The 14,846-nt window shown below is 36.0% G+C and overlaps 1 pseudogene; it reads left to right on the top strand.

Annotated features, from left to right (window-relative positions):
* Positions 1-8,360: 8,360 nt before the first annotated feature.
* On the top strand, positions 8,361-14,573 carry LOC130463334 (protein DETOXIFICATION 45, chloroplastic-like; annotated as a pseudogene).
* The last annotated feature ends 273 nt before the right edge of the window (positions 14,574-14,846 follow it).

The raw sequence follows: 14,846 nt of genomic DNA, 5'->3' as shown, positions 1-14,846 counted from the left end.
AGCATTGCTCCAGCTAGCTGTTCCGATCACTTGATCTCACTGGATTAATTGTTCGCAATACCCACTTGTCATTCAGACAAGTGTGCATTCACATTCCTTTGTCACTTAGTGTTACTTACTGAACATAAGGTAAGATCCAAGCCATCCTTATTAGGTCCTGAAGTGTTTCTCGAATTACAGAGCTCAGCTGTTAAAATTTTACAGAAGGTTAAGCCTTAACCATTCAGAGCACGACCATGCATTTTACAGTATCTAACTCTCCGAGAGGCCTTGTTACACAACAACACCATATCCTATCAAAGATAGTAGGACAATCCATTCTTGCAATATTTGAACACTCACTTTGATTCATAGTACGCCCAATAACTGCTTTTATAGCCTCCTTTTACGGTGCGACGTTTAGCTAGCATCAAAGCGAACTAATTCTCAAACGAGCAGACATAATCGCTCATGTTCCGAGGAACGGTTTCTAATCACCATTAATGAGAACTACCTATGACATGACTTTAATCTCTTAAAGTGTTCTCATGGTCAATCCGATACAAGATCCAATAAGTATCTATGCAAAAGATTCTGACATCCAGTCACTCTAGTTCAAGAAACAGAACTAAAAGATCTACTTGCAATCTAATCTTCATTAGTCATTGGTCGCCCACCTTTCAATGACCTGGATTAGGGATCCTTTGTGACTTCAATATTCAAGTTCACTTATGGGTGTTTTTTTGTCGAAGAATCAATCTTGACATCCCATTTGAATGATTTGAATCACATGGACTTATCATTTAATACTAAACCAAAATTAAATGAATATGAAATAATAAATTTCATAAATATGAAATGGTTAAACCAATTGTTTTAAACATAGATCTAACAGATGTTCTAAAACAATACTTAGAAAATCAAAGCCAATCTCCAACATGCTTAATTCCCATGGTTGCTACATGTGCGTTGTGTTTCACTTGTGGCAACAGTTAATTAGTCAATGGATCCGCGACGTTGTCGTCAGCTCCAACTTTACAAATCTCGATTTCCTTTCTTTCAACGATCTCTCGAAGTATATGAAATCGCTGCAGTACGTGCTTGGACTTCTGGTGGCTCCTAGGTGTTAGGTTATGATACATATAAATGAATATAAATCATGCGGAAAAACCATAAAAGCCAGGATTCCAAATTAATTGCCACATAACAATTAGCATAATTTAGGATGCATACTCTTTGTAGCGTGCCCTCCCTTGCCGCGCCCGAACCGAACAAGAACAAGTCTTTAGGACTCCAAGTGTCGTCCCTCCGTAGAAAGTCCACAGCACGTCCGGATCCGCCTTAGGTTTAATTAACTAGAATTGCCCCAAAGGTACTATGTATTTTTAGTTATTATGAAGCAAATAAGTGACTGAATTTTATGCCTAAAACTCTCTTGAATACTTAGAAAAAACTCGTTATAAATTGTGAGAATTGATCACCTATTTATAGGGTATGGAAAAGGTATTGGAATCCTACAAGGAAACGAATTAATTAATCTGAATTTAATTAAAACTCTATTAATTAATTTATCTAGTAGACATAGGAATTTAATCTTTAAACGAATCCTACATGGTTTAGGTTTCGTACGCAAGCACACACGAGCATGACCCGCATGCGCGCAGGCATGCCCGCGCATACGCAAAGCCCACGCAGCCATGAAGCCCACGCGTGCTGCCTTGTGCTCGCAGCCTAGGCGCGCGTTGGGCCTGGCCTTTGCGCTGGGCCTGGCGTGGCCTTGAGCTGCTGTGAGGCGTGCCAGGCTTGCTAGACGTGGGCCTGGCTTCGCGATGGGCCTTCGTCTAGCAAGCTCGTCCGATGCAAATTCTTACAACGTGCTTCCGATTAATTTCCCGATTCCGGAATTCATTTCCGATACGAACAATATTTAACATTTCCGATTCCGGAATTAATTTCCGTTTCGAACAAATATTTAATATTTCCGTTTCCGAAATTATTTTCCGATTCCGATAATATTTCCGATTCCGACAATATTTACATTTCCGACAATATTTCAGATTCCGGCAATATTTCCATTTCCGATAATATTTTCCGATACGTGACATGCTTCCGTTTCCGGCAACATCTACGACTTGGATAATATTTATATTTCCGATACGATCCATATTTCCGTTTCCGGCAATATCATCGTTTCCGGAGTATTCATTATTTTCCTTTGACGATCTCAGCTCCCACTGAAACCATGATCCGTCGATTCCGAATATCCATAGATGGAGTATTTAATGCAATTAAATACTTGATCCGTTTACGTACTATTTGTGTGACCCTACAGGTTCAGTCAAGAGTAAGCTGTCGATTAATATCATTAATCCACTTGAACTGAAGCGGCCTCTAGCTAGGCATACAGTTCACTTGATCTCACTGAATTATTAACTTGTATAATTAATACTGAACCGCATTTATTAGACTTACCATTAAATGCATACTTGGACCAAGGAAATTATTTCCTTCAGTGTCCCACTTGTCCTTAGGGACAAGTGTGCATTTCCTAATTCCTTTGTCACTCGATGCTTGCTCTTGAACATAAGGTAAGAGTTGTCATCCTTATTATGTCTAGAGGTGTTTCTCGGTTTCAGAGTTCATATGATCAAATAAACAGATAATCATAGCCTATGATTCATCTGAGCACGGCCATGCATTTTACAGTTTCTAACTCTCCGAGTGGCCTTTTACAACTTTCAGCATCTCATCCCGATTTATGGGAGGACAATCCCAATCTTGTGATCTTGAGATTAGACTTCGTTTGATAGGTGATTACCCGAGCGTTGCCTTTATAGCCTCCTTTTACGGTACGATGGTTGACAACGTCAAAGTAAGCAGTTCTCAAACAAGTAATCTCAAATCACTCAGGTATTGAGGATTAGTGTCTAACAATTTTAATGAAATTTACTTACGACAGATTTTCATCTCTTACAGTACAGTTTCATAGGTTTGTCCGATACTAGTCTTCCCAAAGTAGGTATCTATGCAAATGATTGCGACATTGCCATGTCCACATTGTTCAAGAAACAGAACTACTAGTCATCTTGTATTCTAGTCGTCTAACGTTTTCTATGCGTTCATCTTTATAGAAAACTCCGACCAGGGACCATTTTCCAACTATTGACATTCAAGTTCACTTGATAGACATTTCTTAGTCACAGGACTGGTCCTGACAGTCTATCTTGAATATTTCGTCAAATTGAAGGGACTCATCATTTAATAAACCCCAAATTAAATGGAAATGAATTTCTGTTCATTAGTGTGAATGGTTAACCAATAATGTTTTACAAAGTATTAACTCTAAAACTTTAAAACATTAAATAAGGACATCAAATCCATTCTCCAACGTGCTTGATTCCCATAGCTGCAGTGTGCGAGTTGTGCTTCGCCTGGGGCAGAGGTTTAGTTAATGTATCTGAGATGTTGTCATCCGTTCCAATCTTGCTTATCTCGACTTCTTTTCTTTCAACGAACTCTCGTAGAAGGTGAAATCTAGGAAGTACATGCTTGACTCTCTGGTGGTGTCTATGAAGGAAATAATGCCCTTGGTCCAAGTATGCATTCTATGTTAAGTCTAATAAATGCGGTTCAGTATTAATTAACAAGTTAATAATTCAGTGAGATCAAGTGAGCTGAATGCCTAGCTAGAGGCCGCTTCAGTTCAAGTGGAATTAATGATATTAATCCACAGCTTACTCTTGACTGAACCCGTAGGGTCACACAAATAGTACGTAAACGGATCAAGTATTTAATGGCATTAAATACTCTATCTATGGATATTCGGAATCGACGGATCTTGGTTTCAGTGGGAGCTGAGATCGTCACAGGCAAGAAATGAATACTCCGGAAACGATGATATTGCCGGAAACGGAAATATGGATCGTATCGGAAATATAAATATTATCCAAGTCGTAGATGTTGCCGGAAACGGAAACATGGTACGTATCGGAAAATATTATCGGAAATGGAAATATTACCAGAATCGGAAATATTGCCGGAAACGGAAATATTGTCAGAATCGGAAATATTATCGGAATCGGAAAATAATTCCGGAAACGGAAATATTAAATATTTGTTCGAAACGGAAATTAATTCCGGAATCGGAAATGTTAAATATTGTTCGTATCGGAAATGAATTCCGGAATGGGAAATTTAATCGGAAGCGTATCGTACGAATAAGCATCGGACGAGGCCTGCCGGACGAGAGCCCAGCACGAAGCCAGGCCATCGCCCAGCAAGCCAAGCGCGCCACACAAACAGCCACGCCAGGCCCAGCGCAAGGCCAGGCCCAGCAGGCCGTGGCAGCGCGCACAGCGCGCGCAGCGCGCGCGGGTGCTTGCGTGGGCTTGTGGCTCGCGCAGGCCTCGCTGCGTGGACTGCTGCTCGCACGCACGCATGGGCGGCCCATCGTGGCTGCCGTGTGTGTGTGCGTAAGTGTTTGTGTTCGTGCACGTTTCCTAAAACGTGCAGAGTTCGGTTAATGATTAAATTCCTAATTCTATTTGATAAACTAATTAAATTAGAGTTCTTGAAGGATTCTAGGTTTAATTAATTTGTATCTGAATAGGATTCCAATTCCCTTTCCATAACCCTATAAATATGTGGCCTGGGTTCACAATTTATAAAGAGTTTCAAAGTATTCAAAGTGAGTTTTTGAGAGAAAAATTCAGCCACACATCTTGCTCAAAAGTGCCGAAAATTCTAGTACCTTAAGGGCGATTCTAGTTGGTCAATCTTAAGGCGGATCCGGACGTGCTGTGGACTATCTACCGAGGGACGACACTTGGAGTCCTAAAGACTTGTTCTTGTTCGGTTCGGGCGCAGCTAGGGAGGGCACGCAACAAAGAGTATGCATCTAAATTATGCTATATGATTATGTGTAAATAATATGTAATCCTGAGTTAATGGTTGTTTCCGCATGATTTATGTAATATCATATGTATCATAACCTAACAGTCTAGGCTCCTTTGCCTGTGCAATAGCTCCATTATTATCACAATATAGAGTTATTGGTCCTTTAATGGAGGGGACTACTCCAAGTTCACCTATGAACTTCCTTAGCCATATAGCTTCCTTTGCTGCTCCATGTGCAGCAATGTACTCCTCTTTAGTTGTAGAATCCGCAATGGTGCTTTGCTTAGCACTTTTCCAGCTTACTGCACCTCCTTTGAGGCAGAAGACAAACCAAGACTGTGATCTGAAATCATCTTTGTCGGTTCGGAAAATTGCGTCCGTATAACCTTTAACAATTAATTCATCATCTCCACCATAGACCAGGAAATCATCTTTGTGCCTTTTCAGGTACTTCAAAATGTTCTTGGCAGCAGTCCAATATGCCTCTCCTGGGTCTGACTGGTATCTGCTCGTAGCACTGAGTGCATACGCAACATCCGGGCGTGTACATATCATAGCATACATTACTGAACCAATAAATGATGCATATGGAATCCCATTCATTCTTCTACGCTCATCTAGTGTCACTACTACAAAAACACCTTTTCGTGTCGCTCTAAATTGCCTTTAGTGTCGCCTATGGTGTGACTCTGAAGCTAGGGACTCTAAAACTTTTTGGTGTTTTGGAGTCGCCCCTTTGAGGCGACACGCATATTATTATACGTGTCGCCTGTTATGGAAGAGGCGACACTGAAGATATATTTTTCAAAAAACTTAATTTTATTAATTAATCTTTCCGAGTCGCCTATTACAATAAGAGGCGACACGAAAAGGTACTTTTTAATTATTTTAAAAGAATTAATTAACCTTTAATGTCGCCTCTAATCTCTATAGGCGACACGGAAAATAATTTCCGAAATTATTTTTTTAATTTTTTAATTATACTAGTCGCCTCTAAAGTTTATGGGCGACACAAAAACATATTTTTCGGAAATTTTTATTAAATTTGTTAATAATCGAGTCTCCTAATATACTAAGAGGTGACACTAAAGATGTTTTTCACAAATATTTTTATTAAGCTAATTACCTTTAGAGTCGCCTCTTAATGTTACAGGCGACACGAAAAGTATTTTCCGGATTATTTTTTAAATTTTTTATCCATTTTGAGTCGCCTATTATACCAAAAGGCGACACTGAAAGTATTATTTTTTTTAAAAAAATATATTAATTGACCATAAGGAGTCGCATGTAATTATAGGAGGCGACACCTAAAGTGTGTATTATGTTTTTATTTTTAATTTTTTTGTATTTTGTTCTCGCTAATTTAAATTATTTCTACGTACGTATTAAATTCAAAAAAACAATAAATAGAGCTGAGATTTGCAGAATTGCGAAAATATTTTTGTATTAATTCAAACAAGAAAGTTGGTTCAACGTACAATTGTAAATAATTGTATTCCAAAAAATAACCTAATTTCTATCTCTGAAAACTAGAAAATGACTACAAACAACTACTAATAAAATATCTACTCCATTTTTCTCGAACATCATCGATCTCCTCTTGAGTGTACGGGTTTGGAGAAAATATCTGTACTTCAACAAAATAATGTATTAATTAGTAAAGTTTGGATAAATTAAAAGCTAGCGCATGTATAGTAACCGCTGAGATAAAATAATAACAAAAATAAATGTACACGTACCTCTTCCACATTACTAATACTTTGTAATCCAAGTAAAACTATTTGATGCATGTACTTCATGACGTAATAGCCACATTCAAGCATTTCCGGTTCACGAGAACACTAAGATACAAATATAATACACATTAAATTAAAGAATTACATATATATGAATAAATGACGATAAAAATAATAATCAAACTAATTAAATCTTACTATAATTTCTTTCCATCCCAGAGACTTTCGAGATCCTTTGTTGTTGGCTTGCCAAGTCCAATAACTCCTAAACATGAAAACAATTGTTCCAAGTATTATTAGTTGTAGACACTTGAAACACGGTTAATCACTTGCGTGGCATGTATCAGTCATTTGAAGACTCTTGAAACTGAACAGATACATCAGATACATGCATAATTAAAGGACAGCTCCATTTACACCACTTCGTTATTTTCTCCTGGTAAAGTGTTATGTTTGTTTATCTGAACTGGGGTAGCTGTATCTGAACAGACGTGACTATTGAAATGTAGAGACACACATTTGAAATTTATATTTTCTGAAACTTGTTTGTGTAAGGTGAAAAGATAAACTATTAATATGGTTGGGGTCTGAAACAGGCCAAGTTGATGCAGTCCGTTTAGGGATCAGCAGAGCATTACAAAGTTGGGAACCTGGGTTGCGTTATCTACTCAAAGAAAGGTATAGTATCCTAGTCACTGCCAAAGCATTTCAAGCCTATTGCATTTCAAGCCTAGTCACTGCCAAAGCATAACAATTAAGTAAATTAAAGGACATCAGCCACATTCAAGCTGCAACCTCCCAAGCATAACAAGCCAAACTATGAATCTGTGCTTGCGCATAGTAAACCGATTCCAGACCAACTAATTGATCCAATGCATTTTTTATATTGTCCAGATAACATTGTTAGTGTCATATACATTAATACCAGTTTTCATTATTAAGTTACAACCTTATTACAGCCTTGAAATATTGTGCATCATACTGTTCATTGGTTTAAAAAGCGTCTTGAGGCTCACAAATCATCACTTTCCTCACAATAACAAAAGCATCTGATGGTCCGCACACTAGTAGAAAAAACCCCTGTTGCAGCCCCCTTGTTGCAGCGTACATGTATTAATACGCTTCAACAACTAGTCGGTCAACGCGGGTCAAACCATTTAAATGGTTGTTGCAGCGTACAATTTAATTGTTCCCTGCAAAAGTGTTTGTTGCAGCGTACATTTTAAAAGCCCCCTGCAATAGCCCGTTTTTATTGCAGCGTACATTTAAAAGCCCCCTGCAATAACCCGGATAAAAAAATTCGCTGCAATATTGGTTGAATACTACGGAGTAATTCAGAAAAAATTAAGCATCTCAAAACTTCAGCTCTCGCGCGCGCTCAACTCCCTTTTTCTTCCCCTTAGCTTTCCCTGCGTCGCCCCCCTCAAAAAAAAAAACCATTCCTGCGTCATCAATCTAGCTTCCTCGTCGAGTCGTCGGTGGTTCTGGCCTCCTCGCCAGTCGCCGGTGGGTCTCTTTTCTCGCCTCCTCTGTAGATGCCGTTTTGTTCAATTCATTTTTTTGAGTTCTGTGCTTCGTTTTAGGTTTTGTTCAATTTGTTTGTTCAATTCGTTTTAGGGTTTGTTCTATTCTTTTGTTCAATTCGTTTTTACGGTTCAATTCGTTTGTTCAATTCGATTTTAGGGTTTGTTCAATTCGTTTTTTAGGGTTTATTCATAGATAAAGATGGGGCGGTGTTGGAATTAGAGAATGGTGGTGGTGGTGGTGGCGGTCGTGGTGGGGTGGAGCAGGGGAGGTGGGTTGACTGTTGTTAATTGCATTGTACGTACTATTGAAATGTGATTTTTCAAGGGCTACTTTGAGAGAAGTTGTGGTCTTTGAGGAAACTTGTCTTTCATGATTCCTTTTTCTCCTAAAAAAATGTTTTATGTATGCATCATCAAATGTTTTCATCCAGGTTTGATAATACGTGCATGAATTTCATTGATATTGTCTAAAAATAATCTTGATATGGATGAAAGGGGAGAGTACTGTTATGCTTTCTCATGTCATGTATTTTTCTCTGAAATGATGCAGCTCTACCTAATTCAAACAGTAGTTACAGTAAGAAATTTATGGGATCTTCAATTTCAAGTTGAAATATTTTTCTGGGGTTTTGAAATTTTGTTTCATGAACAAGATTTATAATAACAGTAATTATAACAACAATTTCTGGGTTTTCAAAATTTCAAATTTGTGAGACTTGAGATGTTATTCTACAGAGGTATGCGATTATGCAGATTGGTTTCTTTCCTGTTCTTGCTCTTCAGTTCACAGATTGGTAATTCTTTCTTTCTTCTGAAATTATGATACTTTTAAGTTTAATTTGCTATTATTGTTGTTTTGAATTAGTAGTTTGAAAGTGTTGGTAAAGCCGTAAAGGGATTACCTATTGAGGGGTGGGGAGAGGGTCAAACTAGCATTGAGGATAACTAAATGGAAAGTAGAATGTGGTTTTTACAGTCACGTAAAATGCTGAAATGTAACTAGAACTATGTACACTTTCTGTTGATTTTATGTAAAGCACTCTTACCTACTTGAGTGGAACCGTACCTCTGTAATTTGGAAGTCTTGCACTGGATGATTTTGCCAGTTTGGTTCAAGTTCTGTATCTGGGGACTAGTATAGCTGCTCTTCGAGACTTAGAATTTTGCAGCTTTTTAAATACGGGGTACAATTTATTAGTATGGTAATCTGCATTCTGTAGGCTGTAGCAACACCCTTGTAATATTAGATAATTAAGTGGTTGTCTTGAATTATATTTTAAGTGGTTTTCCTGAAGGTCTTCGCACTTCGCACTCTTGTTCCCTTCTATTACACTTCCAAATCCACTCTCTGCAGCTGTCTGACTTTTCCCTTCTAGCCGATTATGAATTTGAAACAGTTGATTTGGTGGAAGAACCTGGACTGCTTATTTGAGGTCATTTTCATGTTATAATTCTTTACCTTCATTTTTTATGGTCTTGTTGTATTTTCATCCTATCATTTCCAGAAGCTGTATTGATCATAAATCTCTGAAGCAAAGGGATCCCTTTTATGTTAGTTTATTTTTAATGACTTCGCAGTGAGTCTGTACTTCAGCCCCTCAACCAGTTGCCTCCTCCAAATGTCAAACGGGATCTTATAATGCTTTCTTTACCGGCAATAGCTAGCCAGGCCATTGATCCTATGGCTTAGCTGATGGAGACAGCTTATATTGGCAGTTTAGGTTGAAATCTTATTCTTTATTTTGAATTTAAAAAAAACTTTGTTTTCTCTTATTTTGTGTGTGTCAATGATCTCACTTTGTTTTCATTATGTGTGCAGGTCCTGTACAACTAGCATCCGCTGGTGTTTCTATGTCTATCTTTAATATCATTTCAAAGCTATTCAACATACCACTTCTTAGTGTTGCTACTTCTTTCGTAGCTGAAGATTTAGCAAAGTCTTCTTCAGGTAAAATATTCTGAATGTTGTCATTCTGGTCATAATCTTTGCCATTGAACTATTGTATTACTTGATTATCATGTATTTTGTTTGCACCTTCTAGATGGCGATGAAAAAAATGAAAGAAAACAGTTATCATCAGTTTCGACAACGTTATTTCTCGCTCTAGGCATTGGCATCATTGAGGCGCTAGCTTTACTTTTGGGAGCTGGATCATTCCTCAGGTTAATGGGTGTCTCAGCAGTAAGTTCTAAATAGTTAAATGGTTATTGAGATTTTGTTTCCATGACGAATTCAGTAGTGAAACTCGTGAAGTTGACCAACGAGCCCTTTGTTATCCCTGCTGGTCATGATCAAATTTATTCTTAGTACATTGATTACGTATTGCATACTGGCGTTATTTAATGTTCAACTGCAATTGCCTTGCAAGATTCTCCTATGCGAGTACAAGCAGAGAAGTTTCTGTCGCTTAGAGCTCTTGGTGCCCCCGCTGCTTGTTTGTGCTCCAGATACATAGGTAGCTTCTTGATGATTTGGTTTCTTAGCAAGAGAGTAATATTATTACCTCCAAAATTTGGAGATCTGAAGTTTGGGGTCTATTTAAAATCTGGTGAGTGTCAGAGAAATGTTTATGGTTATTTTCTGTTTTTGATTCTTTATCCAACACATTGATTTTAATAACCTTCTACTTAATAATCACCATTACAAACTTCTTGAATTAGTCTGCTTAAGTGGCCATTGTTTGTACCTACTTAAAGTGTTACTCGTACATGTTTGGATTGCCGTCTGTTTCCTTATGTTTACCTTTTTTCCAGGTGGATTTCTGATTGGAAGAACTGTGGCTGTTTTGATAACTATGAAGATTGGGACCTCGATGGCTGCTCGTCAAGGTCCTCTAGCTATGGCTGCTCATCAAATCTGTATGCAAGTGTGGTTGGCTGTCTCTCTTTTAACTGATGGATTGGCCGCATCTGGTCAGGTATGAGCTTTCATCTAACTAGGAGGTTCGATATCCAGGCTATAGGTTTTTCAGGCATCTAGACTACCTCTATTCTACAGTGCTTGTCCATTATGATTTATGATTATCACAAAAGTTGAAGATTGTGAATAATGTGTGGGTTTTAACCAAATAGGAAAAGCTTCTTGGATTAATAAGCATTTGTTGTTGTCCAAAGATCCTGATTTGTGAACAATAAACCAAATAGGAAAAGCTACATATTTTCTCAGAGTATTACACTTATTACATGTTTAATATGAATAGTTTTAACTTTCTAACACTCATTCCAATCTACTTATGCAAATTTAAGGCTTGTTTGGTCGTTATAGGTCATATTAGGCTAAAATGAGGCTTTTTTGCTCCCAAATATGAAATAAAGAACCTTAGGACTCATTTTAAACATATTAAATGTTTTATATGATTAGTTTTAACTTTACAAGACTTAATCCAATCTATTTATGCACATTCATGACTTCTTTGGCCGTTATAAGTCATATTTAGGCTAAAATGACATTTTCGCTCCCAACTTTGATCTAACGAACTTAAAAACTAATTTCAAACTTATTACATGATTCATATGATTATTTTTAACTTTTCAAGACTCAATCCTATCTATTATGCACATTTGAGACTTGTTTGGTCGTTATAGGTCATATTTAAGCTAAAATGAGACATTTTCGCTCCTAACCTTGAACTAAAGAACCTAAAGACTCATTTTAAACCCTTTACATGATTAATATGCTTAGTTTTAACTTTCTAAGACTCATTTCAATCTATTTATTCACATTTAAGGCTTATTGGGTCGTTATAGGTCATATTAAGGCTAAAATGAAGCATTTTCCCTCCCAACTTTGAACTAAAGAACCTAAGGACTCATTTTATACTTATTACATGTTTAATATGAATAGTTTTAACTTTCTAACACTCATTCCAATCTACTTATGCAAATTTAAGGCTTGTTTGGTCGTTATAGGTCATATTAGGCTAAAATGAGGCTTTTTTGCTCCCAAATATGAAATAAAGAACCTTAGGACTCATTTTAAACATATTAAATGTTTTATATGATTAGTTTTAACTTTACAAGACTTAATCCAATCTATTTATGCACATTCATGACTTCTTTGGCCGTTATAGGTCATATTTAGGCTAAAATGACATTTTCGCTCCCAACTTTGATCTAACGAACTTAAAAACTAATTTCAAACTTATTACATGATTCATATGATTATTTTTAACTTTCTACAACTCATTCCAATCCATTTATGCACATTTAAGGCTCATTGTGTCGTTATAGGTCATATTTAGGCTAAAATGACATTTTCGCTCCCAACTTTGAACTTAAGAACCTAATGACTCATTTTAAACTTATTATATGATAAATATGCTTAGTTTTAAGTTTCTAAGACTTATTCTAATCTATTTATGCACATTTAATGCTTGTTTTATCGTTATAGGTCATATTTAGGATAAAATAAGGCATTTTCGATCCCAACTTTAAAATAAAGAACCTAAGGACTTATTTTAAACTTATTACATGATTAATATGCTTAGTTTTAAGTTTCTAAGACTTAATCTAACTACTTATACACATTTAAGGCTTGTTTGGTCGTTATAGGACATATTTAGGCTAAAATGACATTTTCGCTCCCAACTATGAACCAAAGAACCTAAGGACTCATTTTAAACTTACTAAATGTTTTATATGCTTATTTTTAACTTTCTAGGACTCATTCCAATCCATTTATGCACATTTAAGGCTCATTGTGTCGTTATAGGTCATATTTAGGCTAAAATGACATTTTCGCTCCCAACTATGAACCAAAGAACCTAAGGACTCATTTTAAACTTACTAAATGTTTTATATGCTTATTTTTAACTTTCTAGGACTCATTCCAATCCATTTATGCACATTTAAGGCTCATTGTGTCGTTATAGGTCATATTTAGGCTAAAATGACATTTTCGCTCCCAACTTTGAACTTAAGAACCTAATGACTCATTTTAAACTTATTATATGATAAATATGCTTAGTTTTAAGTTTCTAAGACTTATTCTAATCTACTTATACCCATTTAATGCTTGTTTGATAGTTATAGGTCATATTTAGGCTAAAATGAGGCATTTTCGCTCCTAACTTTAAAATAAAGAACCTAAGCACTCATTTTAAACTTAATACATGTTTAATATGCATAATTTTAACTTTATAAGACTCGTTCCAATCTATTTATGCACCTTTAAGGCTCATTAGGTCGTTGTAGGTCATATTTAGGCTAAAATGATATTTTCGCTCCCAACTATGAACTAAAGAACCTAAGGACTCATTTTAAACCTACTAAATGTTTTATATTCTAGTTTTAACTTTCTAGGACTTATTCCAATCCATTTATGCACATTTAAGGCTCATTGTGTCGTTATAGGTCATATTTAGGCTAAAATGACATTTTCGCTCCCAACTTTGAACTTAAGAACCTAATGACTCATTTTAAACTTATTATATGATAAATATGCTTAGTTTAAGTTTCTAAGACTTATTCTAATCTGTTTATGCACATTTAATGCTTGTTTGATAGTTATAGGTCATATTTAGGCTAAAATGAGGCATTTTCGCTCCTAACTTTAAAATAAAGAACCTAAGCACGCATTTTAAACTTAATACATGTTTAATATGCATAATTTTAACTTTATAAGACTCGTTCCAATCCATTTATGCATATTTAAGGCTCATTGTGTCGTTTTAGGTCATATTTAGGCTAAAATGACATTTTCGCTCCCAACTTTGAACTTAAGAACCTAAGGACTCATTTTTAAATTATTATATGATTAATAAGCTTAGTTTTGAGTTTCTAGGACTTATTCTAATCTACTTATACCCATTTAATGCTTGTTTGATCGTTATAGGTCATATCTAGGCTAAAATAAGGCATTTTCGCTCCCAACTTTAAAATAAAGAACCTAAGGATTCATTTAAAACTTATTACATGTTTAATATGCATAATTTTAATGATCTAAGACTCGTTCCAATCTATTTATGCACCTATAGGCTCATTGGGTCGTTATAGGTCATATTTAGGCTAAAATGACATTTTCGCTCCCAACTTTGAACTAAAGAACCTAAGGACTCATTTTAGACTATTAGGACATTGTCATTAGTTTCTTGAATGTTAAAATGTGATATTTAATTTGTATTTAATCTAATGTTTAATTTAAATTTCTGTTTTTGTAAAGGTCTACACTCCGAGGATTGCGCCTTATGCGAGGAATTTGATGTGGTTCGTGAGCAATGGGCTAAGTTTTTTACCAACAAGTATTTATTATTGGCTTTAGCGCGCTTGTTCGAGTTGGTTTAGTTGTTATAGAATAAATTTTATATTAAAATGTATGTTTATGTTGAAATTGGAACATATATTTAAATGTAATATGTGCACTTTGGTTTTGGGATATATAGTATACAAAACTCCAGTTGTTGTTTTTATATTTGTTATACAGGTTGCGTTATTCTAATATTGTTTTGACAGGTTTCTATATTTGGTGCAAGGCACTCTAGGTATCCCTAAACAAAATTAGAATTTTCCCGCCAAAAGTGCTTTTTTGCAGCGTACATATATGTTGTACGCTGCAACAAGGGAAAAAAATTTCGCAAAAATTCAGACTTGTTGCAGCGTACAAATAAATGTACGCTGCAAAAAATTGAGTAATTCAGACTTGTTGCAGCGTACAAATAAATGTACGCTGCAAAAAGTTGAGTCTTTTGCAGCGTACATATATATGTACGCT

Source organism: Spinacia oleracea, chromosome 6 (assembly GCF_020520425.1).
Source record: "Spinacia oleracea cultivar Varoflay chromosome 6, BTI_SOV_V1, whole genome shotgun sequence".
In the NCBI taxonomy this organism is placed as follows: domain Eukaryota; kingdom Viridiplantae; phylum Streptophyta; class Magnoliopsida; order Caryophyllales; family Amaranthaceae; genus Spinacia; species Spinacia oleracea.
This window is presented reverse-complemented; position numbering and strand designations above follow the sequence as displayed.